The sequence below is a fragment of the Ixodes scapularis genome, unplaced genomic scaffold (assembly GCF_016920785.2).
Source record: "Ixodes scapularis isolate PalLabHiFi unplaced genomic scaffold, ASM1692078v2 PGA_scaffold13__105_contigs__length_92229423, whole genome shotgun sequence".
In the NCBI taxonomy this organism is placed as follows: Eukaryota; Metazoa; Arthropoda; class Arachnida; order Ixodida; family Ixodidae; genus Ixodes; species Ixodes scapularis.
This window is the reverse complement of record NW_024609839.1, coordinates 72946576-72971839: the sequence shown is the minus strand read 5'-3', so window position 1 is coordinate 72971839 and position 25264 is coordinate 72946576. Positions and strand designations below refer to the sequence as shown.

General features: G+C 46.4%; 1 protein-coding gene across 4 annotated transcripts in view; it reads right to left on the bottom strand.

Moving 5' to 3' along the window:
• LOC8030072 (AF4/FMR2 family member 1) overlaps nucleotides 1-25264 on the bottom strand; it is a 93240-nt gene that overhangs the window by 49980 nt on the left and 17996 nt on the right. The window lies entirely within an intron of this gene.

The window sequence follows — 25264 nt, the reverse complement described above, 5'->3', positions numbered from 1 at the left end:
GTCATATCACTATTGGACATCAAGAATATCACAGCAAATATCAGACGGAACCAGTGTGTCGAACCGAAAAAAATATGGGTTCGGTTCCGGTTTGATTAATTCGATCCGCGAACCGGTTCACGAACCGGTTCGGGGCGCTGAACCGGTTTGCGAACTGGTTTGGAAATTAGAAATGACAAATTGCAACATCAAAATAAATTACAAATAAAACATCTGAAATCAGCACATACGAAACGGGATACATCTTAGTGTAAGCCTCAGGGATTTCTACCAGGAATGGTTTCTTTATGTGCACTCAAAGGTTACCTCACCGACGTTTACGCATTCGGACTTCATCTAATTGGGTCCGACGCAGTAGCTGTAAAATCCGCGACCTCCTTACAAACCCACTTACAAGTAGAACTCGCTAACTATCCCGCCGCCTCGGCGTGTAAGCATCTTTATTTGAACTAGCCTTCGGTAACTCAAATTAGACCCTTAAAGAAGTTTTCATTAAACAAGATACGGAATATGAAAAATACTTCCCCGAACGCAACGCCAGAAGGACGTAATAGGATGAATATTAAAATAGAAGAGTTTGCTGTCTCACAAACATGTTAGCTTCTAAGTGCCTATACGAAACCGGGTGCATTATTATCAAACTCCACAGCCTTTTTTTTTTTCTCATTCCGATGAAAGCAAGCTTCAAGAACTCGCGCGTTCTAGAAACGCGTTATGAAATGAGCACACATCAGCATTTAGGATTTACGAGATTGTAGGAAAATGAAATCCCGTGACCCGATTTTTTTTCTTTTTTTTGCACAGCCTTTCAATTTCTTCTGTGCAAGCCGCGACCAGCGCAATACTGGTTCCTATGTCAAGATTCATGGATGCAGCGTTTATATTCCTAAGACTGAGTGGAGAAGACAAATATGTAAGCGAGGTGTGTGTCATCGACGGCACTTAAAAAACGAACGGCATTGATAGCACATTCATTGTCAACAGCGCGTGGCCGAACCGTTTTGACATGAGCCGGTAACCGTTATTTTTTTCCGGTTCGGGTTCATCGCAATAACAACATAACGGTTCGGGTTCGGGTTCAGTTCCGGAAAAAATACTGGTTCGGTTCCAGTTTTCGGTTCGGTTCCAGTTCGACACTCTGGACGGAACACATCTTGTTGACCAGTTTAACACAGCGCCACGGCACAAAAAACCACCCTGCGAGTTCATAGTCTTGAGATGCATAGATTTCTGCTCCACATACACGCTATGCCCGACCATGGTGCCATCAGTGACCCCCACAGTCAACAAAGGAGTGAGTGAGCTCAGCCGTAAAAAGATCGGGAAAGAGAGCCTTTTATGAAGCCACTATTATACACCCCCGTGGCTTCCTTAGACACGAAAAAACCTTCAGAGGCACTGTCGCCTGGCACAGCCATGCCTCCCGAGAATAGGCTGCCTATAAATAGGAGTAAGAGTGAATTCCAAGTTCCAACTGTTTACCACCTCTGTTCTTTTCGGTTGTTTCGCCGGCCAAGTTATTCGTCTCCCTCGGAGTCCCTAGTCTGCGACACTGCCCATCGTGGAACATTATAAATGTCTTATTTTTTTTCTTCTGATGTTGGCATCAACATCTGTCTCTGCCACCTCTCTAACCTCCATCATTTCAGTTTGACGCTGTGACAGCTTGCGGTCTAGGTTTCCGAAATGGGTTCAAGCTGCCACGTACATAGTGTCAGTCTAACGAGTAATCCGGGCACGCATAAATTCTTCAGGAGCATCCCCCATTCATCAGCCCCACCTGCTCAAAGGGATGCCGCAGCCTTCTAAACATGACAAGAATAAGTTACAACTATTAATCTTCAACCGCTAAATAAAAAAATACATTCTGTTCCAAACGAGCCATGCTATACTGTGTCCAACCCTAAGTTGACATTGAAGTGAGCGCTAACTGCGCAGTAAACCAGCCATGCGTAACTGTTGCCAAGTGATCACACTGTCTGCACGAGCGTATTTGTTGACTGGGGTGTGATTATGCGGTGAAAGATAGATGCACGACCGGTCCAACGAGCAAGAATGTGTAGCTTCCACCAGGCTGTCGGCTTAGGGGTAAACAAATCATAGAAGGCAGATGACAAGAAGAGAAACGCATTGACATGGTTGTGTCCACTTGACTACTATTTGCGAGCCTACCAAAAGACCTCACTGCACCACGAGAGCAATGCAGCGGGACCACACGCTTAGCCGGAGGACGAAAAATACATGTCCCCAGATGGGATTTTACCCTCTGCTTGCCACACGTAAACACGCTCTCCCAAACCCACGGCCAGAGCCACGGCCAAGTCTTCTCGCCGAGTGACAAAAAGACTGGGAACGAAAGATGGGCACTTTGCCACTGCTGGCGAAGTGGGAATGCCTGCGCACTTTGGCGTCAGCCCGGGGGGGAAACGCGCGGCAATTGAGACTGACGCCAAACCCTGGCACGACCCACATACGCAGGCTGCTGACTCAGTGGTGATGCGTCAGGGCTCTGCCTCACCTAGTGACACATACTAACTTTGCAAGCTGGATTGATGTGGTTGAACCTGTCCAACTGAGGCAGCTTGCCCCACCTAGCCAGCATTGCATTTCGACCTTTAATGTAGAGGCATATCCAAGTATCAGAGCAAAAGTTAAGCATTTCAATAGTAAGGAAGAGAGGGGACGTGTCATGTGCCAAACCACTCGAGAAGAGGCCAAAGCCGACGGACAAATAAGCTTAGAAGAGTGGAATGGACCAACAGTAGAGAAGGTTACTGAAAGCCAACTGCTCAAATGCATGCTGCGTAAGGGCCAAGGATTGTTTTGGGAAAGGAGTGGTAGTACAAACATTTCACAGGGGTAAATGCGCATGAAAGAATGTGCCCTAGCCCATTTCACATCACTGGTAACATTTACATGTGATCCATCCTATTTGCAAAACTGAGACATGGGGCCAAATTTAGGCTGCCTACTATAGTACCATCTACCCATCCACCCTACCTAAAGACATTTTGTTGAGTCACGGCTGCACCGCGTGCACAAAAGTTTATGCTTAACTTGAAAAGAATGAAAGTGATAATAGAATGAAATCTCGGAAATTGTGAAATAAGCACCATAGAAAGCAGTAAAACCCGATACTGTGTGAATCAGAGGCACACCGACTGGCCCCGCCCCATTTTCAGCTAGATCTCGTGTTGAATCAATACGTCCAAGCACGATTGGCGTCGGGCTCCGGCCCAATGACTATTTCGACGTCCACCATCAAAATATCTCGATGTGCTCCTTCAATGCAGCAGCCATAGCAGTGGTAGCCGTTTTGTGGTATACTTCTTTATAGTGTCCGACGGTGTCATTGGTGTTGTGTTGGGCGTTTTGACGGATAGTTGTGGTTCTGGTTGGCAGTGGAAATGTTTATTCCGCGCGTGTGTGGGACTGGCTCGACAGTTTATCCTTTCGTACGTGACACGCCTGGCAGCGACGTTCTGAGCTCGCATCTGACTTAAAAATTTGTATTTACAACAAAGCTAGATACCCCTCTGTCTTCGCTGCACATAACGAATGTAAGTGCGCACACAACATAGCACTAAGAAATTTGGCATGCTTTTTGTGCATTTATATCGTGCGAGCACGTCTTCATATGCTTGCAGTCTCGCTTTGCATCTGGATCCCACCTGATTTTTAACCGGGTTTTGTGAGTTTGTTGTTTAGTTCAGATTTTCTGTCTGGTTTGTGTATAAAGAGTGGGTGAACACCTAAACGATTGGGATGTTAAATAAAACGTTATGAATGCAAAACACTGCCTCCTAGATGTTTCTTGACCAGTAAGAATGAACGAAAGCTCTGGCGCAGTTGTATGAGATACACACTTTCCAATCAACTGCAAATTTTATGACACGGCATTCAGCTCCTGTGTCTATATAAATCACGTGAAATAAATCATGAAAAGCAGTGGTGCCGCATTCAGTGGTGTTTGGCACAACCAAGCAAACAACACTTTCGGCCCGATAGCTGATGTAATTTGAGAAGGTCTTTTTTGCATTCCGCGTCAATGAAAGTATCATAAAAACAGCAGTTGACCGCACAACATTTTTTCTCAGAAAATGCATGCCAAACTGCGACACTGCTGCAAGCAAAATGGTATTTTTTTGACCGCCACCTTCTATCACTCCCCAGTCCCGACCCCGAAGATACAAAGTTTTATGTTTGAGACGTCAAAATAATGACAAAAATATTTTGACGGGTAACGTCAAAACAGTTTTGAAGATAATTTCACGTCTTCAGGAAGTGGCTTCACGGACGTATAATATTCAAAATTACTTCGAAATAGTCACTGCCTTTCATGTAAGTAGAGGGGGCCATTCATACGGTTTGGTTATCGTCGGGAACGTTGCTCAAACACGATTCTGACGAATGGGTAAAAAATATCTCTCCTAAGGCGCGTTAACCGTTGGTAATTATATGTGGTAAGTGATGATTTTTTTTTTTTCGATTTTCTTTTTTTTTTTTTAAAGGCGGACAGGAGCGTATAACAAATCGCATTTTCGTCGAAACGTCGACGAAAATTCGCGATTCAAGCGAGCATGGTGAAAAATATTCTCGAAAAGGAAAAACTCAACAGAAAATGGCGTCCGGCGTCTAACAACCGGACAAGGTGCAACCAACCTTAGTGCAACTATGCATCCAAACAACCCGATGATGAAGAGAGGATACACGCAAGAAAAAAAATGCACAAATACTTTAAATAAAGCTGCAAAGAAAAAGATGATAAACATCCAGGAAAAAATGCGACCGTACGAAGCACGCCCGAGACACGAGCCACCGCTCCCCGTAATCACGTGATCTCGGTATTTTATTCTTACTTTTCGTATGCCCATTATTATTTTCCCGTACTTCTGGCGCGTCCGTATCCCGCAACAACTTTTTCCTGCTTTCTCTCCGCGATGCCTGTTTACACGGACATGTTGTTTGGCCGCCGAGAGCGTCTGGCTGACGACGCGTTATCGCGGCCACGCGATAGCAGCCTCCGCGAGAGAGTGAAGGGCTACCGGGCGCTTTGAGGCATCCGGCAACAACCAAATTACCTTCTCTTTCCAATCACACAGGTAAGAGAGGCATACTACGACACAGAATGGAGCGTGGTGGTAAGTCGGAGGGATAAAAGAAAAACGAGTCCCCAGACACATGCTGTCCCGTGTTGCTTGTCAACATGCGTATGTTGACAACACAAATCTGTGAACCGAAGCTGGTCTCACACAGTTGCATTTGTGAGTGTGCTCGGCTGGTGCGTCCGATCTACGCCAGGCGTTCGTGAAACACGGTAAACCGGGTAATAAGTGAAGGGTAAGAAAAATTCAAAAATACCCTACTTCCCCCGCCCTTTTTTCTATTCTTTACGAAGTGTTTGCACAAAGACGTTACAAAGAGAACTTTAACAGAAGCGGTAAAGTTGTAGCGCGATATTCACGCCGCAAGACAGAGTTTAAGTTGGGAGCGTTTGTGGTATTTCAACACGTCAACCATGTAGAAAACACCAAATGTGTAAAAAAAAAATCTGTTGTCATTTGGAATTGAGGTTTATTCCATGAGCTATTGAGTTATCGCGTTCAACAAGAAAATTAGAACAAAGATGGATACGCCTGTTTGTAACGCTAGCCTTCATCACTTGGAACGTTAGAACAAAAGAAAACGCCGCTGCAGTTCATTCACCGAGGGGGCATGGAACCCAGTGTCTTACAACACAACAATCGTTCAAAAGCTCCACCCCGTTAGCGAGGAGACAGAAGGGCGCACCCCGAAGGCCGACAACGTTTAACCTAAAGCCACTAAATGAGCTGCGCTTAGAGTATCGGCACTCCGTTCCCCGACGTTGTTGTGGGCGCCGCCATTTTGGCTCGTATGCAGAGCAGACGCAACTCCCCGATCGTCATGATTCACAGGTGCGACTTCCTCAGCATTAGATTCTCTGTTAGGAAGCTCGTGTAATATTGCTTTGCTTCTGCCGAGAACTGTTTAAACAGTTTCAGAGGGCGGAAAAGCGTTTCCTGTTATTTGAGATAAAGCTTCAGATAACTGGAAACCAGGATTTTAAGAAACAATATGGCCAAGTGTCGTTACTCTGAAGCGTAGCTTATTTAGTGGCACTAGTTTAACCGAGGCCAACAATAACAAACGAACAACCGTAGACCCAACATGCGACTTCTATAAATACGAAACTGCGACCGACCCGTCCGTCAATGCGGGTTGTGCGCTCGCCTCTCGTACATAGGCATTACGTTGAAGATTATCAAACCATAAAGGCCATATGTGTCACACAAGTCAGAGGCGACGCTACGACACTAAGAGGAGCGGACAATTCCGGCCAGCTAGTGTAGCTACCGAAACGATGTTCCGACGGGAACGAAATCGACCATGCGCTTCGTTGAGGCGACCGACTTTCTCCTCCCAGTAACCCCAAGACAAAAAATAAGTTGCGATACATCACACCAGAATATAACTGCACATAATAGACCACAGCCGTCGTTCCTCAAGTTTTCATCGGCCACGGGAACAGTCTGTATTGATATCGAGCATGGTGGAACGCTATCCTCAGTGCCACAGCCTAGACAGATTTTTTTTTTTTTTTAGAATTGTCTAGACATTTAACCAGCCTCGTTTCTTCTTTCTCTTTCTTTTTATACTTTGTGCGGAGTTTAGTTATTGACAACAGCATGAACCTCGGAATTGAAAGTGAAATAATGCAGCGAAACTTGTGTCCCTTACGAACGACGTAATAAAAAGAAAAAATAGAAGCCAACGAACGCCACTATTTTTTTTTTTTTTTTTTTCGCGACGCGCAAGTTATGTAATTTTGTCAAATTTTTCCCTTGGAGATTTAGAAAAAAAAAACTGCCGTAAGGCGAACGAACACGATCACAAGCAGCCCGGTCGGCAAAAGGCCGCAACGCCCGAGTTGAACAACCTCAGCGTCAAAAAGAAAGACAAATGGAGAAAAAAAAAAAAAAAAAAAAAACGCAGATGCGCACTTTTCTTTACGCGTCCCGCAACAGAACAAAAGCTAAGAGGAAATGCGTGTCTAAAATAAGTTTTAAAAAAAATGATAATGCTTTGTCTCTAGTGTCGAACGCTTCCAGAGGCAGAGCTGGTGGTGTGAACCCGATGCCAAGGATTCTGAAGCAACCACCATCTCGTTCAAAGGTGACGAGGGAATTTCTGAAACTCCCACCGTAGCGGTTTCGTGGAGTCTACACCTTAGATCGGTTGCGTGCTGGACACATCGAAAACGCTCAACTCTAAAACAGCGCTCGACACCGAACAAATCGTTCCAACTACCCGTGCGAGATGAATAGTAAAATGCGACGCTTACTTTCGACTCCGCTGGAGGGGAACACCGCGAGCTAAGGACGCCTTGAAATTCTGCTTGAGCAGCAGGACTCGCATGCTGTCCTCACGGGGCCGCGAGGCGCACGCGGACCGGCCCATCTTGCCGCACTCCCGAACACGAGAGGAACGAAATCAACTTTCTTCACCTAAGCACAGGACAGAACCTCCCGAGAAGGGAACAGAGCTGAAAGTGAGTGACTGTCGAGAACCGCGGGGTCGAAGCCCACCGAACGCGACCTTGAACCTCGGTCGAATCGGACACTAGGTCAAGCTTCGTCGACCCCTCGGATTGGTCGCCTCGGCTGATTAATCCGGCGATTGGTCCTTTTGATTTTGGGAGGAGAGGAGGAGGAGGAAAAAGGGGGGGGGGGGGGGGGGGGCCTCTACAAATATGAAGCTTCCACCTTTTTTATGTTTACTTTTCCGACAATCGTTTTGTTCGCTAATCCTTACACACTAGTAAAATGCGCGCCAATTGGAAAGACGCAAAAGTCACCCCATTTTTTAGAAGGGTCAAAGGAATGAAATGAGGAATTGTAGACCAATTTCTCTGACAAGAGTTCCTAACAAAACGGTGAAGCATGATTTTTTTTTTTTTATTCAAATATAGAGTGTTTGTCGGTCAACAACTCATTCTCTTGTAAAACAGCACGGTTTACGGCGATATCATTTCTGTGTAACTCAACTCTGAATTCGTCACAGACTTACATCAGAACCTTAACTCTAAAACGGAAACCGATGCAATTTTTATAGACTTTCAAAAAGCAGATGACAAGGCACCGCACCAACGACTTTTTAAATTACACGCTTTCCAAATAGAATCATCTGTTATAGTGTAGATATCGAGCTTCTCCGTCGGCCGCTCGCAAAGTGCCTGCTATGAACGTCAATCCTCATCTCATCAGGGGGTAAAATCAGGAATACCGCAAAACGACCGTGCTGGGTCCACTGCTTTTTTTTTTTCTTTTGTACGTGAACGTTTCTGCCCGCCACTATCCAGTACACCATCCGTGTGTACGCCGATGATTGTGTGGTGTATAAAGAAAAAATATCCAGTATTTGTGACTGCACTGAACTTCAAAACGACTTAACCGAAATTGAAACAAGGTGTCCAAAGAGGCAGATGAAGATACATATTTTAAAAACAAAATTTCTAAATTTTGGTTTTAAGCGAAGTCCAGCAGATCTTATCTCTGCACCCTCTTCGATGGGTCTGTTGAAAATGTGCATACATATATATGTATAAATATCTAGGGGTTAATTTCCTATCAATCAACTCTTAAGAAGCCCACATTAATCACATAAGTGGACGGGCGAACCAAAACCTCGGTTTTCTAAGACGAAATCTTCACACGGCCAACTAGGAAACGAAGCCTGTAGCATATACCACCCCCATCCGATCTCAACTCGAATAGGCCTCTAAAATATGAAATCCACATCGGTCTTATTTGATACAGAAACCAGAATCGGTACAAAACAGAGCCACACGCTTCAATCTGAAAAACGACACGCGCACAAGCATTACCTCATCTGTCGAAGACAAAAACAAAATTTCAAGAGTTACATCATTGCACACTTTGTATTAACACTGCTCATCGGAGAGAGAACTCTTACTGCCGGGCTGCAGTACACATTTCCGAGAGTATTGACAATTCGAAAAACTTCATTTAATCACCCACAAACATTTGTTTTTAAATTATCATTACTACAGCTAGCTACATACGAATGGGACTCCATCCATGACAATATTGTAATCATTAAAGAATCCTCTGGTTTCAGAGCTTCTCTTACCACACACGGAAATGCATAGCAAACGTAACACATTTTTTAGTGTGTGCTTTAAGTTGATTATGTCATACCTGCCCCCTCCCCCCCAATCGATTTTCTAATCGATGGATTTCTAATCCATCGATTTTCTAATCGATGGATTAGAAAATCTATCGATTTTTATGCTTCCCTCCTTCCAAGTTTGACCGATAGCCTTTGTTTTACCTTAATTTATTATTTAGTAGACCGAGTTTTAAAAATCCGACAGTACCGGGGAATCGGGTAAAGTCAACCACGTTTAATATAATTAAAAAAAAAAAAGAAAAACAGTGAGTGTCGTCTGTAGGGCACCTAGCCAGCTGCCCTCACAGACAAGCGGTGCAGCAAGCAACGGTCTTCGAAACCGGGCAGAGAACGCTTTGCCGAAGCGAAAGCCAAGGCAACTCCAAAATGGCGGACTTGGGTTCAGTGAACACAAACAAACGTCCTCTACTGCCAGCTCGCCAGCGCCCTAGCGTTAACTCTACTTTTGTTTGTTTTTGTGTTTCTTCTTTGGAATCGAGAACGATGATTCCCCCACGAAGTTTCCCACAGCGCAGCGGCGAACAATGGCTGCCGAGAAAGTGCGGGAAAAGGTTAAACAAGAGAGAGAGAGAGAGAGAGAAGAAAAAAAAAAGGCGGTCATTCGATAACAACGAGAGCGGGCCAGAGGATAACAACGGTTTACGTTTCAAATTGGAATTCGAAGGTCGCGGAAGACAAATTGAACAGGGGGAAGCAGGAAGTATAATTAGACTCAAAAAGACGAGGAAAAAAAAAAAAAAATCTAAACTAAAAGGTCGTAGTCGTGCAGCGTGTTTAATTTTTAGAATAATGCGGAGAATGTTTTCAACCCTCGTGTCTCCAAAACGCATTTAACTTGGTGAGTGAATATAGCAAATGTAAACGAGAGAGCTCTGACCAGACGCTTATCCGACGGTTTTTGGCTGACAAAATAAATTTGACTCAAGGTTGTTGTTGTTTCTTCACTCGTTACCAACTCGCAGTTTTCTTTCCAACCACTTCAAAGAAACAAAAAATATGCAGGACATTTTTTTATTTATTTATTTATTTTTTTTTTTTAATTTGGACAGCATTTTGTTTCACGTTCCGATGGATCAAAGAGGATTCTGTGCGAGCCATTGAAGCCATTTCAACGCCGTGGGGGTGCCGCGTAACCTTCGACCTAATGCGCTCACAGCGCCGGATTGGTTGGTGGGATGCCTGGTAGCGCTCCGGCGCGGTTCATTGTAAGAAAGTAATTCGCCTTCGCAAAGCGTAAACAAATATATTGTGGAACATTTAAAGGTCAAGAAACGGCGGGATGCCGCTCTTCCGTCTCGCCGACAACACGGGAAATGGACCTTTGATCGCTTTCGTAAAAAGGGGTTGGAAATGGAAGTGCTTCGAACCGCTCACGCGTTATCGAGCTGTAGGAAAGTTCCACGTTTACACTCGGGCGCCCACAAAGCAACATGATTTTTTTTTTTTTTTAATATCGGCAGCGATTTTTATTATTAGGGTTATATAATGCACGAAACGAGATATTTAAGGAGCCATCGTTTTTTTATTTGTTAAGATACTAAACAACAAAAAATTAGGGTGCAAACGAGCTGGTAAAGGTTTAACATAATTTAAGACATATCCCCGAGATGGGAAAAGACTTTGTTACATAGGGCAAACCAAGCGTTGCCTCAATGACAACGCAATAATTATGTACCGCTTTGGCAGTCCACCTCAGTTATCTTAATTTCCCGCATGATCACAAACGGTTAGTAAAAGAGCCTCACTTTCATTAATCCTCGTAATACAGTAAATACTCCGTCCTTTTGTTTAGATACAGAATAAGGAAGATTTCTAAATCTGTTAAGTTTTGTTTTGGAGCAAGGTCGCCCTCCAACCCAAGTGTCCGCATGTTCGTTCGTTAGCCCTAGCCATCCATCTTTTTGTGTCCTTCCTTTTGTTTCGCGTTCGTTTGGGCGTGTTGATGTTCGAGGTTTATGCCCACAGTCCTGTTGGTTTGTTCCGGGAAAGGGTGGACCTAGTTTTCTTTGTGTGTCTCATTGGTTGTTCGTGGTGAGGCGAAATTATTAAGTTCAACACAACTTCTTTTGTTACTTGTTTCGGCGTTGTGCCGAGTCCTTTGAGTCCTTACGCGTTTGCGTAAAAAGTGCTCTCACTTTCTTTCTTCTTTTTTTCTTTGGCTTGGCGGTGCAGCGAAACCCTATATAAACACCAACTTCCGTGAAATAAAATTCAGCTGTGTTTGAGACTCTGTGTGTTCTTTCCTCTTTTCCCCAGTCTCGGGGGTTCGTCATTAATTATATGAGACAGTCGTTTCAGGAAGTGAAGACCCACATTGTCAACTATTCAGCGAGAGAAACTGACGTGGCGCGTAGTTTCATCTGACACCAATATCTCCGCCATAGTTGGCGGCGAAACTGTTTCGGTGCATAAGAATCGTAACGTCAAGTCACCAAACAATTTTCTTATTCTTAGGGGGCGGGGGCGAGTTTTGCACATCTCATTACCGTTCTGCTGCCAATGCGATTGTGGCATTAGTTGATAGGAAAGCAGAAGAAGCAATGGCGAAGCGTGAACGTGACGAGTTGCAAGTCGGCAGCGTGGCTAACATAATGTCTCAACCTTTTTTTTTTTTTTTTTTTTGTTTTGTTTTCTTCAGTTGCCGTTTTGTCCCTTAGGCTCCCTGAAATTCACCGACGTCGCTCGCGGTCGTTGTGAACGTTCGGAATATGTCAACTACTTGACGGCACTCGTGTATTTGAATAACCAGAGTCAGATAGCGCAGGTTTCTATATGCGTTTTCACGACCCTGAGCTACATTTTAGGCAAATTTTAAGTGCGCGTGCTTGTCTTCATTTTTTTTTTCTTCTTTAGAATGCGTATTTTAATTAATGCTAAACACGCTGTTCAGAGACCGTAAAGTGTACGGGTTAGAAACGATTTCGCTGCAAACGGCCAATTATGAAAGGAATATAAAAAAATAAAGGTTCTGTTAAAGCGAAGCTGCTAAAAAAACATACAAAATTCCATCAATTAAAAAAACAAACAAACAAACAATAACGCTCATGGAAAGTTGTTCAACAGGAAAGAATACAGCAACGAAATTTACAAAACATTTCCCTCCATAACAGCGATTTAAAAATATAAATTGTGTAACTTGATGCTTGTCCTTAACCGAAACAGATATTTCAACTCCGTTACAATTACTTTATCGTGACTTCCGCTACACTGAATGAAGGTTTCCAGGCTCTTCTTAATTTGACAAGCCGGAACAACAGAAGGCGCCTTATTATTACCGATATGCGTTCCTGCAAGTTTGTGCGAAGACAAAGACACTCTAGCGCATGCGGAGTTCGTGGCCTATCGGACCGTATCGCATGTCCAAAAACAGTTCCCTAAAACTCTCTATTCACGTCCAAACTAGGGTGCCTTCATGAGCGCACATGAAGGTTCCCAAGTCCAAACGAACGTAGCCCCGATACACTCGCAAACCGCTGCCGTTGCTTCAAGGTCGAGCGTCGTTAGAGAAGCCGGTTTCGGTACGGAGCTGCTTCCTCCCGCCACAGTCGTCCTATTCCCGGACATCAAACGTCAGGCGAACGCGTTTTTTAGCGCGAACTCGTACAACATTCCGAGAATACGATTCGGTTTTCCCCTCGAAAACAAATCGAGGATGGACTGTGTGCAGAGAGACGAGCCAGCCAGAGCCGCTCGATCTCATCTAGCTTGATGTTTTGGGAGCGCAGTTGCGAGAACGCTTACGTTTTCCAGGACCTATTAAACGCTTTTGTCTTACAAGCTGAAAGACATATACTAATGCCTCTGACAGGAATAGGCAGATGCACACCTACTTACTATGTTTAATATATAAAAAAAATAGATAACCTCCACCCGATATACAAAAGCGCAGAGGGCTGCCGAACGTTTACCATCAAGCGGTAAGTAGCACTGCTAGAAAGTCGTGTCACAAGGCGCCAAATTACCTTACAATTCAAACAGCATTTCCTGGAAACGAACTCACAAACGGCATTTACCTACGGCGAAGAGTGGTCCTCCCCACAGTAGGTGAGCACTAACGGCATTTATGGTATTTGCAGACAGTGGCGCGTCGCACTGTTCGCTCAGAAAGGTGACACCCTTCGGAGATCATCTCCAAGATGGTCAAAGTGATTAAAAGAAACTCGACACGACGCGTGACATACAATACGCGGTACGAGAAAAAGGCGGGAGCGTTTTTTTAGAGATTAGACAGTATACACACTGGGTGACAAGCTCCATCTCTCCCCAGATAACTCGCGGACGACCTTCGTTGTAGGCTGATCTCCGACTGCCCGAGATAATCCGGAGGCGACGTCGATCATTTGCCAGGGCGACCATAATCCTCAAATTAGAAAACGAGAAAGAAAGAAAAGCACCGTTTGTACTACGTTGGCGAAGCTAACCCAGCGTCCACAGTGCTCCAACTTTGCTAAAGCTAGCTGCGCGAGCGCATGCAAACGAGGCACAAACATGTTGCTCGTTCCCACGAAGACGGAGCACGAGGCTTCATTGATACAGAATAACGGGACGGCAGGCCATCTGTAGTTCTACGCCGATTTCCGTCATGATTCGATCACGAAGTCCCCAAGTCCCAAAGACTCCAAGCCTCTCGGCGAAACGCCGGACGCAAAGGGTCCTCCCTGGTGACGCCAGGTTCTTGCAATCAGTTTCGAGCAACTCAGTGTTTAGTTAGAGATAATTAGTGGACGGTTTTAGAATTGCATGTTATGTAACTTGCCCAACTACACAAGACCTGCCACCGCAAGCCACGGTTTCGTGTCTAGGCAGCTAGTTTGTGTTGTGCGCGCGTATAAAAATTAAAAAAAAAAAAAAAGAAACAGCCACGGCAGAAGTAAACATCTGTCACCACCGGAAGACCAGCAAGCTTCATAACTCACCACATAACGCCAACTCAAACGTCTCTCCACAACCCCGAAAACGATACAACATCCAAAAAGAAAAAAAAAAAAAAAAAAAAAATCGCAGTTTCGAACAACGCGGGGGGAGCGTGTCACCGTTAATAACGGACGCAATTAGAGCCCACCGGCGCTCCCCCTACCCGTACACCTTCACCCTGTAGCTATAGAAAGCGCTAATGCGTCAAAAAGCCGACGAACAAACAAAAAGAGAAAAAAAAAAAAGGATGGTCATAAATAAAACTAGTAAAAAGAGGCAACCGCTCTTTCCGAGTCGTAACAGAGACGAGGCACAAAATACACCTCGTTCACCCCTAACCTGACAGTGCACTAAAAGCTAGATGCTCGCCGGTCCAATCAGCCGCCTCTTCTCTCGCGTGCGTATGGACACAGTGACAGACAGGCCTACCAACCACGATTGCCTCTATCTCGTTTTTCCAACTACATCGGTAACAATAACAACTGGCGTGGGTACGGCGGGGAATCGTTAGCTGAGCGTGTTCGCGCCCCGTAGCCTGGAGGGAGCGTGATCACGTGACGAAAGGGAAGAGACACGATTGGTCCAACGTGCGCGTAGCCTCCACCGCACTGTCAGGTCAGCGGTACTACGCGTCGCCGCCGCCGCCGCTGCTCCGAGCCCAGTTCCTCGCTTTCTGGCCCAGACGGCTCGAATTAGAACTTGAGACAGACCCTTTCCCCCCTTACCTCCCCTCCGCCACCGTCCTTCCCACCATAACTGCATTCCTAACGTTGCGGTGGCTTCCTGCCCCGAGTCAGGCGGCGAAGGCGACACCGAAAGTGGGAGGTCGACCACGTGCCCGAGACTGATAATGACCCGGGCGGCACAGGTGCCTCGCGCACGTCCATGCGACGTCCGTTGAACGTTAGGAGGAGGATGTCCACGAGGACGTCTGCAGAATCGCGAGTGCCATCGCGGGAGGGCGTGACTCTCCGGTTCACTCCGTACTCTGGAATATCCGTAGGGGCGACATTTGAATCAAAAGAAGTCGCTAATGGAAGTTTAATTTCAATGTAAAAATTCAGTACCAGGAGGAAACGATTTGACCCTTTCAGGAATTCAGTCTGGCCACTGCGATCACAATCATCATCATCTGAAAAATGGCTTTCTGTTTACTGATGAAGGAAGAAGTTGAAGATGCTCCTAAGCAAATGATTCGAGGCCTATACATTCTAGACTTTAGCGTGACGTGAAGCAGGAATTGGATACAAAAGCTGCGTAAGCGTTCATTTCTAACTCTGGCCCAGTTAATATGTTAGGAGTACACACTCTGCTTCAAAGCCGCTCCATGAATATAACTTAATCAAGGCGTCATGTGGGATGGTGCTTTGTTCTGACTGGTTTGATTTTTTTTCGCCATCGACACCGAAAGAGATTGAAAAAAAAAAAAAAAAAAAAAAAAAAAAAAAACTACACTGAAGCACACATTCTCGTTTACCAACGGCTTCTGAAAGTGAGGGTGTCCCATTAAATACTGCAGAACAGAAGTTCATATCCGCCATTAGTACGGTAAAAGTTAAAACTGCCAATTGAGTCACCAGATGGCACTGGATTCCGAAAAGGGTCTATTTATTAAATCGTCGTGTAACTTCCCTCGTGTGCAAAAATATTGTTTTAAAGTCCAAGTCAAATATGGGGGTTTTACGTTCCAAACCAACAAAGGGCATCCGACGGCAGGCCGCAGAGGATAAATGAGGATCAATATCGACACATGGGGGATCCTTTATTGCAGGGACCTCAGCCGGGATTCGAACCCGCTACCTGGGGTTCTTTTAGACGGCTCTTTACCTCAAAACTACCAAATCGGCTATTTCTTTCTTTTCTTTTTTTTTTTTTTTGTAAATAGTATTTTTTAAAGATATGGGAAAACATTTTGAACCACATAAAATTGTAGTGTCCACCGATAAAAACTAACTAGATTAAATCGACTTGCGTTCTGTAGACCATTGATAACCGCTAAACAAAAAAATCTGTCTGGTCTGGGATTGGATCCGGGGACCCCTCCAAGACTAGCGCAGCGCTCTGCCAACTAAACTTAGAGGAGCCAGCCGTCGGTACAGCAAACAAATGTACGCAGTTGCCACCAGGCCAGATCGTAAACATCGCAAGAGCGAGAGCAGACGTTAATAGGGACTTTTAACAGATCGCTTTCGGAGACACGCTGCCCGCCACTGCCACGGGCGCGCGCTTCAGAGCAAGCATCGAAGTGGCAGCACGAGCTCCCGCTACAAATAGCGCGGCCTGAAAACATGATCTACTAAAACTCTCTATCGACTGCATGGAATAATTTTGAGGCCAATAAAAAAACATTTACGCATGAAAAAAAAAATGCACCCTTACGTAAAATAGTCTTACTCGCGCCCAAAACTACTCAAAGAAATTTAAAAAATCCGCCCGGCCCGAGCTTGGGTGGAAGTCCATCTGTGCTGGTCTTATGACCCGTAGGACTAATGACCTGCTCATAAAGTTACAGCGAAGACCCAGTCGTAAACGATTGAATTCCAGAAACACTCCGACATCCATAGCAACCCTGAGACGTAGGAACAAAAAACGGACAGTACAACAAAGTCTCGTTGTATTGTCCGTTTTTTTTTTTTTTTTTTCTTTTACGTCTTACGGTTGAATTGAATTGAATTGGTTTTATTCAGACACAAGGTCTCGGATGACAAGGCAAAAGGCAGATGGGTTCTGCCTGACTTGGCCCTATCCCGGCCCTATACTATGGTATCATTCACCAGCTCGCCTGTGTTTTTTTAACTTTCTTCACACACTACCGACACTTTAATCCCTTTCATTTTAATCGTTTTCTGATCCGTCTGATAGATTACCCAAAACAAAACATTTGTGTGTGTGTGTGTGGGGGGGGGGGGGGGGGGGGGGGGTAGAATTTCTATGTTGTTATGTGTCATCCCCTGGACTGAGTCACTTCACAGGCACAACTTTTCGCTTTCAATCCGAAGAGAGACTGCATTGCCACAGAAAGCTGACCGCGAGATCACGAGTCATATTTCGACCACTCTAAAAAAAAGACGTCTGCCCTTCACTTTTCTTTTTTTATTATTTCCTGCTTCTAACGGATAAAACAACAGAAGGCTGGTTTATGAAATCCGAATAAACAAGAAGCCATATTGCCCCCCCCCCCCTTTCCCCTTCCCTTCGTGAAGCTGCCGTCTGTCCAAGGGAAAGACCATCATATTTTACCCTCCCTTCCCAATTCAGGGGCGGATCCGCCCCTGGACGTAATCTTCTCAAACCAGGAAGGGAGTTAAATACGCCCCTGATTTGAAAACCTATGGTAAAGACTAGCTTACACGTGATTTTTGTTTCTCTCAGTAGGGTACGTTGCAAGAGACTATGTACGGTGTGTGCGTGGGGAGACGGAATGTTTGGGGCAATAGCGGCACCAACGGATAGCTACACCGCACCGACGCTTTCGTTCGCGCGCTGTTGCTCTCGTCTCAAGCCCGCCCTCGCACACGTTGAGTCAGAGGAGTCCTGGAAGCAAGCGCCCTGCCGCCACCAGCCAACAACACTGCATCCCCCCCTTCCTCCGTCCTGGGGCCGTCTCGTGTGCCCGATAGACCTCCTTTTGTCCTCGACAGCGATGCGTCACGACGCGACGGACCGCTGTCGTAGCGGGCGGACGATCTCTCCACCACGCCGCTGCGCGCCCACACCCCCTAGGTGAGGTCGGTCCCGTACAACCTAATAGACAAGGCCTGCGCGGATGACGTCATCGTTAGTGGACCCCGGCCCGACCTGCCCCAAGTGGGGAACACGCCCAAGCTCGACGCGAATCGCCGCAAAGTGGCAGGCACGTGCGTCTAGACGTCGCCGCGTCTTAGCGTCGAGCTCGTTGTGTGACGCTATGAAAACGCGTCAACTAGGCGACGCGGACGCCAGCGGCACAGTGTGGATCCAGTAGTGATGACGTTTGGAGGGGAAAGGGGCAGGCCCGCGTCTTCTAGGCGGTATTGGCCCATACCATCGCTGGGGGTCACATCCGAGGAAAAAGACGCTCCTACAGTGCAACAGGTGTCGTCGAACTCGGTCTCCGAGAAGAAGGAAAGCTCCGCGCTTCGTAGGATTCCATCGCGGGAGGATGGATGGATGTGGCTGAGCCCTTGCAATAGGGCGTCGGTTTGCGCCACCTTTTTTTCTTTCATTTCAAAAACACTACCAGTCCATCGTTAGTAAATCCCGAATATAAAAAAAAAGGCAACACAAACTTGAGCATACAAAACAAAAATAACACGATAACTTTTGAAAACATAATTTTCTCAGCTGGGTTGCCCAAACAGATGGGGCAAAAAATACAGCACATCAAGCAAAAAATACAGCACATCAAATAGAAAACTAATACGTATATGTTTTATACCTCACAGGCAAGGAATGAACAAAACCAAACGATATGATCTCGACAATTAACCGATCTCCGAATCAATTCGGAATTAATGGAGTATCATAAAGCTTTCCATATCGCCGCTGAGCACAGCATTCATTTAAGATTCTCGGCGAACGAAAGTTATACACTTGTTAGTGAGCGCGTTGGTAATGATGTACGTTTAGAGTTATATACGTAAAGACAGATGGTGCTGTCCCGTCTCCTGTCTTTACGTGCATAACTCCTTCTAAAGTTACATACGGAAGTTATAATACGCGTAACGGTGGTTCCTTTTCGCCCGACAGATTGAAAGAAAAATGACAACAAAATCGGTGCCGCCCCGGGGGGGGAGGCAACAGGAATTATTTGTTTGTGCTCCCGACGCAGAGCTCGCCGAACATAGCCGTACTAAGAGATAAGCCAACTGGGAGATAACATGGTCTAGGATTTTATCACTCTACAAACCCAGCGCACTCCCGAGGAGCATCACCAAGCGCTTCCGGTATATCTGTACCGGGAGCCCTTCAATCAGGCCTCATTGGGGAGTTGTGGTAGATCGTTCCGAAGGCTCGGATAAGGACACCCGATGGATGCCTCGCCAACGCCACCATTGCGCCGTATCGTTATCGCGGCTATCGGAACGATCTACCAAAACTTCCTATAATCAGGCCGGAATTCGGAACCCCGACAACAGTGTGACACTCCGCGACTCCGTTAGCGCGAACAAGTCATCGCTGACTCTCTCGATTCATTTATTTTTCTTCTTTTACTAACGAAGAACTGCCCTCGAAGCTACCGTAGTGGTCTAAAAGTGATCACAAGGTTCCCAAGCCAAGCGGTAAATATTGATGCCCTCTTGCACCCTTGAGGAGTAAAACGCGAAAAGGCGCCGTATTCGCGCTAACAGTGTCGCGCAGCTAGGGGACTTCGTGTAAAGTGTAGTATATGCCCTAAACAAAGAGAGAATATATATATATATATATGAAAAGGAGCAGTAACGTTTCTGACTGCGAAAACGAAAGACTCCATTCAGCCATATCACCGGGCGTCCGCCCTCCAACAGCTCTCTCCGAAGACCTTGCCAATGCCGTCGCCGCCTCCCCGCCAGCACGCTCTCTCGCGCATGCGGGCAGGTCTGCAAGGCTGCGCGCACGAGCCCGCTAGGCCGTACGGCGACCCCGAGACAACGTGCTAGCCGACACGTCCGTCTTCGAGCAGGCGGCCTTTCCCTCGAACCGCGAGGGGAGCGGAACACAGAAAAGAGAAAGGGACGGCGTCTACGCGGACTGACCTACTGACACAGCTAGCCTGGCAGGCAGGCAGGCAGGCAGGCAAGCAGGAGGCTTCGATAGAGCCTACACTTACGGTGAACCGCAGCGGAAGCCATGATGCGCCATCCCAGGCAATCCAGCGCTGGGAACGCAATCACGTGACTAGACGCCCCCGCGCGCGTTGCAGCGGCCTCCCCGGAGGTCACGTGAGACTCGCGCGGGTTCCGATTGGCTGGGATGGCCCGTAGCGTCCTTGGCGGTCCGTCGCGAGGTGGACGCGGCGGCGCGGAGAGGCGCCGGAGCGGGACTTTTCGGCGCGCTTCGCTTGCCATCGCTGGAGCGCCGCAAACGAGCGACGGCGCACGCGAGTTGGAGGGAGGGGAAGCGGGGGAGAGATAGGGTTTGATGAAAGGCTGCCAAAGGGCTGCTCGGGAGAGGGGAGTAAGGAGGGGCACAGTGTACGGTAGAGTCGCTGATGTCGCGAGGTGTATGAAAGGATTGGGAAGGGAGGGTAAAATATGATGTTCGAGAAATGCGCGTCGCATTGCATTGTCGGACGTCTTTTCACGGTGGGGAAGGAGGCGCAATATGGGGGCTTCTTGCTTATTCGGATTTCGTAAGCTATTCTCGTTTTTGTTTTGGCCCGTAGATTCTGATAAAGACGAAGGACGGACTCGCCATGCTGTTAGCGGGGTCGAGGAATGACTCGTGGTGACAGTGTTTCCGAGATAAAAGCGAAAACGTGTCACTGTAAAGTGACTCATACGAGAGGATGACGCAGAATAGAACGCAGAAGCTCATAATACCCCCCCCCCCCCCACCCCCCAATAATAAAAAAAAAGCTCCTTTTTTTTTTTTTTGTCAGGCGCATTAAAAAAAAAACTGTCGGTTTCTGGCGTCCATTTCATTACGACTGAGTCTGCCCTATAACTATTCGAGCGCCTGTTTATTGTGTCCTCCATATATAAAAAAAAAATGCAGCATAAAAGAAAATAGAAAGAAAAAAGAAGCGGTCCACACATTACGTTTTTAAGAGCACAAACGCCCGCGGCGTCGGATAAGAGTCATGAGGTCACGCTCCAGATCAGGTGCCAAGATGAAGCCAGCCACTGCGGCGGTTCGTGCCACACCTGTGGTTCCTGCCAAGGGCTGGTTTGTTATTAAAGGTGCAGCAAATCGACCAAAATTCAATTTTCACCAGTATGGATTTTTTTTTCGATCTTTTAACGTTAATTTTGACTGAAGTTCGACTTTTATGAGCATGAGCGAAAATTCCTAAAAAGTTGACGCCACGAGCCGGAGGAAAAGTACAATTATTTTTTAAGCATGTTGCATCATTATTTTACAAGAATAAGCTAAAGCACTAAGGGTACATACGTTTACTTTTACACCGAGCAAAAATTATTACCAATTTTATTAACTATAAAAATAAACTAATATATAAATAACTTATCCATACAAAACTCAAAATATATGTGTTGCAGTCGGACAACACTGTGTTCATCAGCCGAACTTTCTCGAATCTGCTCAAACGTTCGAAGGTTCACCGAAACCAGCCGATCGTCGAGGTTCGTCCCAAAGTTCGCGACATCCCTAGTTGTCACTTGAGAGCGCAGTCGGACGAAGCCGAGAGGTCGAAAGCAGTCGAGCCCCCGCATAACAAGGGCGACGCCTCTGACGTCACTTGCACAGCAGATGGCGTCATGCCAGTTCCTCGCACTCGTCATACCTCCGAGCAGCTTTCACGGCCCACTGGTGGCAACCTGGAGCTGCCCTTACCCTATTACACTTCCGAGGGCGGAGCAACAAAAAAAGAAAGGAGCGTCGGAGTTCGTTCACCTTCCGGAAGCTGAGGCAGACGTTGCAGACGGTTTTTGATCCTTTTCATTCTATTGTATACCGCAACCACATTTACTCACCGCGAACGTCGTCGCGCTACGCGGAAGAAATAAAAAAAAAAAAAAAAAACTATGTAAGTCGCAGGTGCGCAGGACGATTAGAGATGCGAACTTGTGTCGCACCTGAGATTCGACTAGTTCACATAACCCTAGAGCCTTAGGAAAAATTCGACGATAGCTGGATGGATGAATGAATGTCAATGGCTATACCCTTTGTAACGGGCGGTAGCTTGCGCCACCTAGCCTAAGTCTAGAAAGACAAAAACATATGATTCCTCCCGCCATTGAAAGAGCAATTCTGTCCCCCTAACTATCACCAGGCAGTGTGGGACTCGTTGACATTGCACCGATTTCCGTCGATGAAAGAAAAATTAATCGGGATGAAGGCGTCCCAGTCAGCGTTTGGCCAATCGCGATATGCGACCAGGACGGCGCTTTTGGTCGCGCGCGTCGCTAACAGAGCGGCGCAAAAGACGGGCGAGGCGAGAACTATCAGTGGCACATCATCTGTCGGCGCAACATTGCGTCAGCGTCGGTGGGTGGGCGGGCGGGGGGGGGCCCAGCCCGGGGGAGGCAACCGGAGCTACGAAAATAGACCTCCGCGGCTGCTCGAAGGTAGCTGGAGCAGAGATTAGCAACCCTGTGTGTCACCCGGCCATGGCATCTGCAAAAAGAATCGACCGATCGACTCGTCCGTGCGGGTTGTGGTATATTGTCAATGTGACCGAAAAAAAGCGTCGTTATGGGATCGGCTTTCCGAAATAGATGTATCGCTAAATGACCCGAGCATCGAGGAGAATGCCGGTATACCGTAACTCTAGACGCAGCACGCGCGCTCGCCTTCCCCGTATCAAAGATCCCAAGTAAATAACCATAACAAAGCGTTAACGAACGCGCGTGCAAGATGCCATTTAGTTTGGGCTTTTGCCTTAGAACAGTTACTGCCACAGACTCCGACGTGCAGCGCGTGTAACCGCAGCATGCTCCTTGGTGCTTCGGCAGTTCAATTCGCGTCTCCAGCTCAACGCTCGCCCTCCCGCGGCGGAAACGGGAAGCGCTCTAGTGAGGGTCCCCCGATTCTCCTGCTCAGCGGGCATGGCGGAACTGCTCGCGATCATGGCTCGCGAGATGTCGTTTCCGAATGCAAACAACACTCTTCACTGTCCCACCGTAGTGCTGCAGCGGGTATGGGATTGTACCTTACTGGAGAGTTTGTATTGCGCATAGAAGCAAACGCAAGCGGTGTGCGTTTGCGTTAGAGTTGCGTGCCCCACGTTGTGCGTGCGCCTCATCGCCATGCGCCATCCAAGACCGCGATTTCGGGCTCCGCGCAGGCGCAGTGTAGAACGCGCAAAGCTAACGCAAACACACAGGGTTTGAGTTCGCTCGTATACACAATATTAAAACTCACTACTGTTTCACCGGCTTCCAACGCCAATGAAACGTGCTGCAGTGAGCAGACGTGCAAGCAGGTAGGCGTTCCTTTGAACTGGAAAGGCTGAGATTGGCAAAACGACGGCGAGCAAATACAAAAGTAAATAAATGTTATGAAAAAAACTACTAATTAAAAAAAAAAAAACTTTTTTTTTAACTTTTGGGCATTTGGTCTGGAAGTATATTGGCGGCGACTTTGGACGTTTCGCCGATTGTCAAAAGTCGCGACTTTAATAGCACAATATACTTTACCCACAATTAATGTAATTTTACATGGATTTTTCACATTAGCTAGAATGTTTTCATTGATTTTAGACTATTTTTATTTTACTTGTAGCTAAAATGCAGCAATTGGAACCAGTGATGATAATTAGCACAGTTTTCAATGTCATATTTCTTCGCGCGTTTAAAATTAGATCATAAGCAACAAATTATATTAGAGCTTGAAGAATTACTTATTCGAATATGTGAATTTTAATAGTATTATTATTAATACAAATCGCGGCAATGTATGCCTTTAATTAACGCCAAGATCACGAGAATACTCTATTTAACCATAATAGCCTTTCCAGAAAGGTATAATTTTGTTTTCTTTTTAGCATATGAAAAACTCTGACATAGTTATGAAGATAGACAAACAGTTAAACGCTGGATGTAATATGAAGTCCTACACGTCACGCGGTGCTATAAAAACACACACACATACTTCAGCTGTCTGACTCGGATTCCGTCTTGGGTTGTTGCAGTGAGAGCAGCGTTTATTAGTTTTGTCCGTTTCGTGGACATATTGTAAAAATTGGAATTATTATCTTATTCTTGTGCTGGGATAATTTTCATTATTTCCCATGACAATTATCTGAGCGAGAAAAAGGCAGCGAGAACGCACAGATATCAGCACTGATTTTTTCAACAACTACGGATATCAGCCTGGATCGAACAGTATGTCACAAAATAAAGCTTCCGTGAACAACTTTTCTAAGTAAATAATTACGATGTGAGACACATCTTGAGTCATGAAAAAATCCGAAATTAAGACCTCTGTCTAGAAATTAAATCCAAAATAGAGGTAAGTTTCGGTTTCGCTCCAGAATTAAAACGCGCATCCTTCCGTAATTAATACGCTAAACACCGTTCTTGTTTTCAGGTTAAAGAGGTGACCTGCGCTTATAAAACATTAGCTTCCTCGTATTACCAGAAATAATTTATGTCGCTCAGTGAAGCCAGCACACTAGACAGGCTCAACAGCGGCACGCATCTCTGACCCTCACTAAACCCGCCATCTTGGAAAATGAGTGGCGCCACCTATAGTTAGTTGGAGTCGCGAATAGGTCTATTAGCGACGAAAATAATCCCTGGAGAAGGGGAACAAGAGGGACAAAGGACAAACATAAATCTCCAAACACAGCTAGGTGACTGGTGCGCGACCGAAAAAATCCGCCTGGTCCGGGTATCGAACCCGGGACCTCTCCATTACAGGTGGAGCGCTCTACCAATTGAGCTAACCAGGGGTTAGACAACAGTAGAGTAAACGGGTTTTATCAGCTGCCACCAGTCAACACCAACAAGGGTGAAGCTTGCAATTTAAGGTAATGATTATAATGCAATTAAATGCAAAGGTGCAAGCGAGCTGGACAAAAATGACGAAAATAATCCCTGGAGAAGGGGAACAAGAGGGACAAAGGACAAACATAAATCTCCGAACACAGCTAGGAGACTGGTGCGCGACCGAAAAAATCCGCCTGGTCCGGGTATCGAACCCGGGAGAGCGCTCCACCTGGTAGAGCGCTCCACCTGTAATGGAGAGGTCCCGGGTTCGATACCCGGACCAGGCGGATTTTTTCGGTCGCGCACCAGTCACCTAGCTGTGTTTGGAGATTTATGTTTGTCCTTTGTCCCTCTTGTTCCCCTTCTCCAGGGATTATTTTCGTCATTCTTGTCCAGCTCGCTTGCACCTTTGCATTTAATTGCATTATAGTCTATTAGCGCCGAGATGTTTCGGTGGCGCCCTCTTATGGTTTTCATCCGTGATGTCACGACTGGGATTTGCCTCGCCGTAACGTCACCAGTTGTTACCCTGGCTATTTACCAGCAGG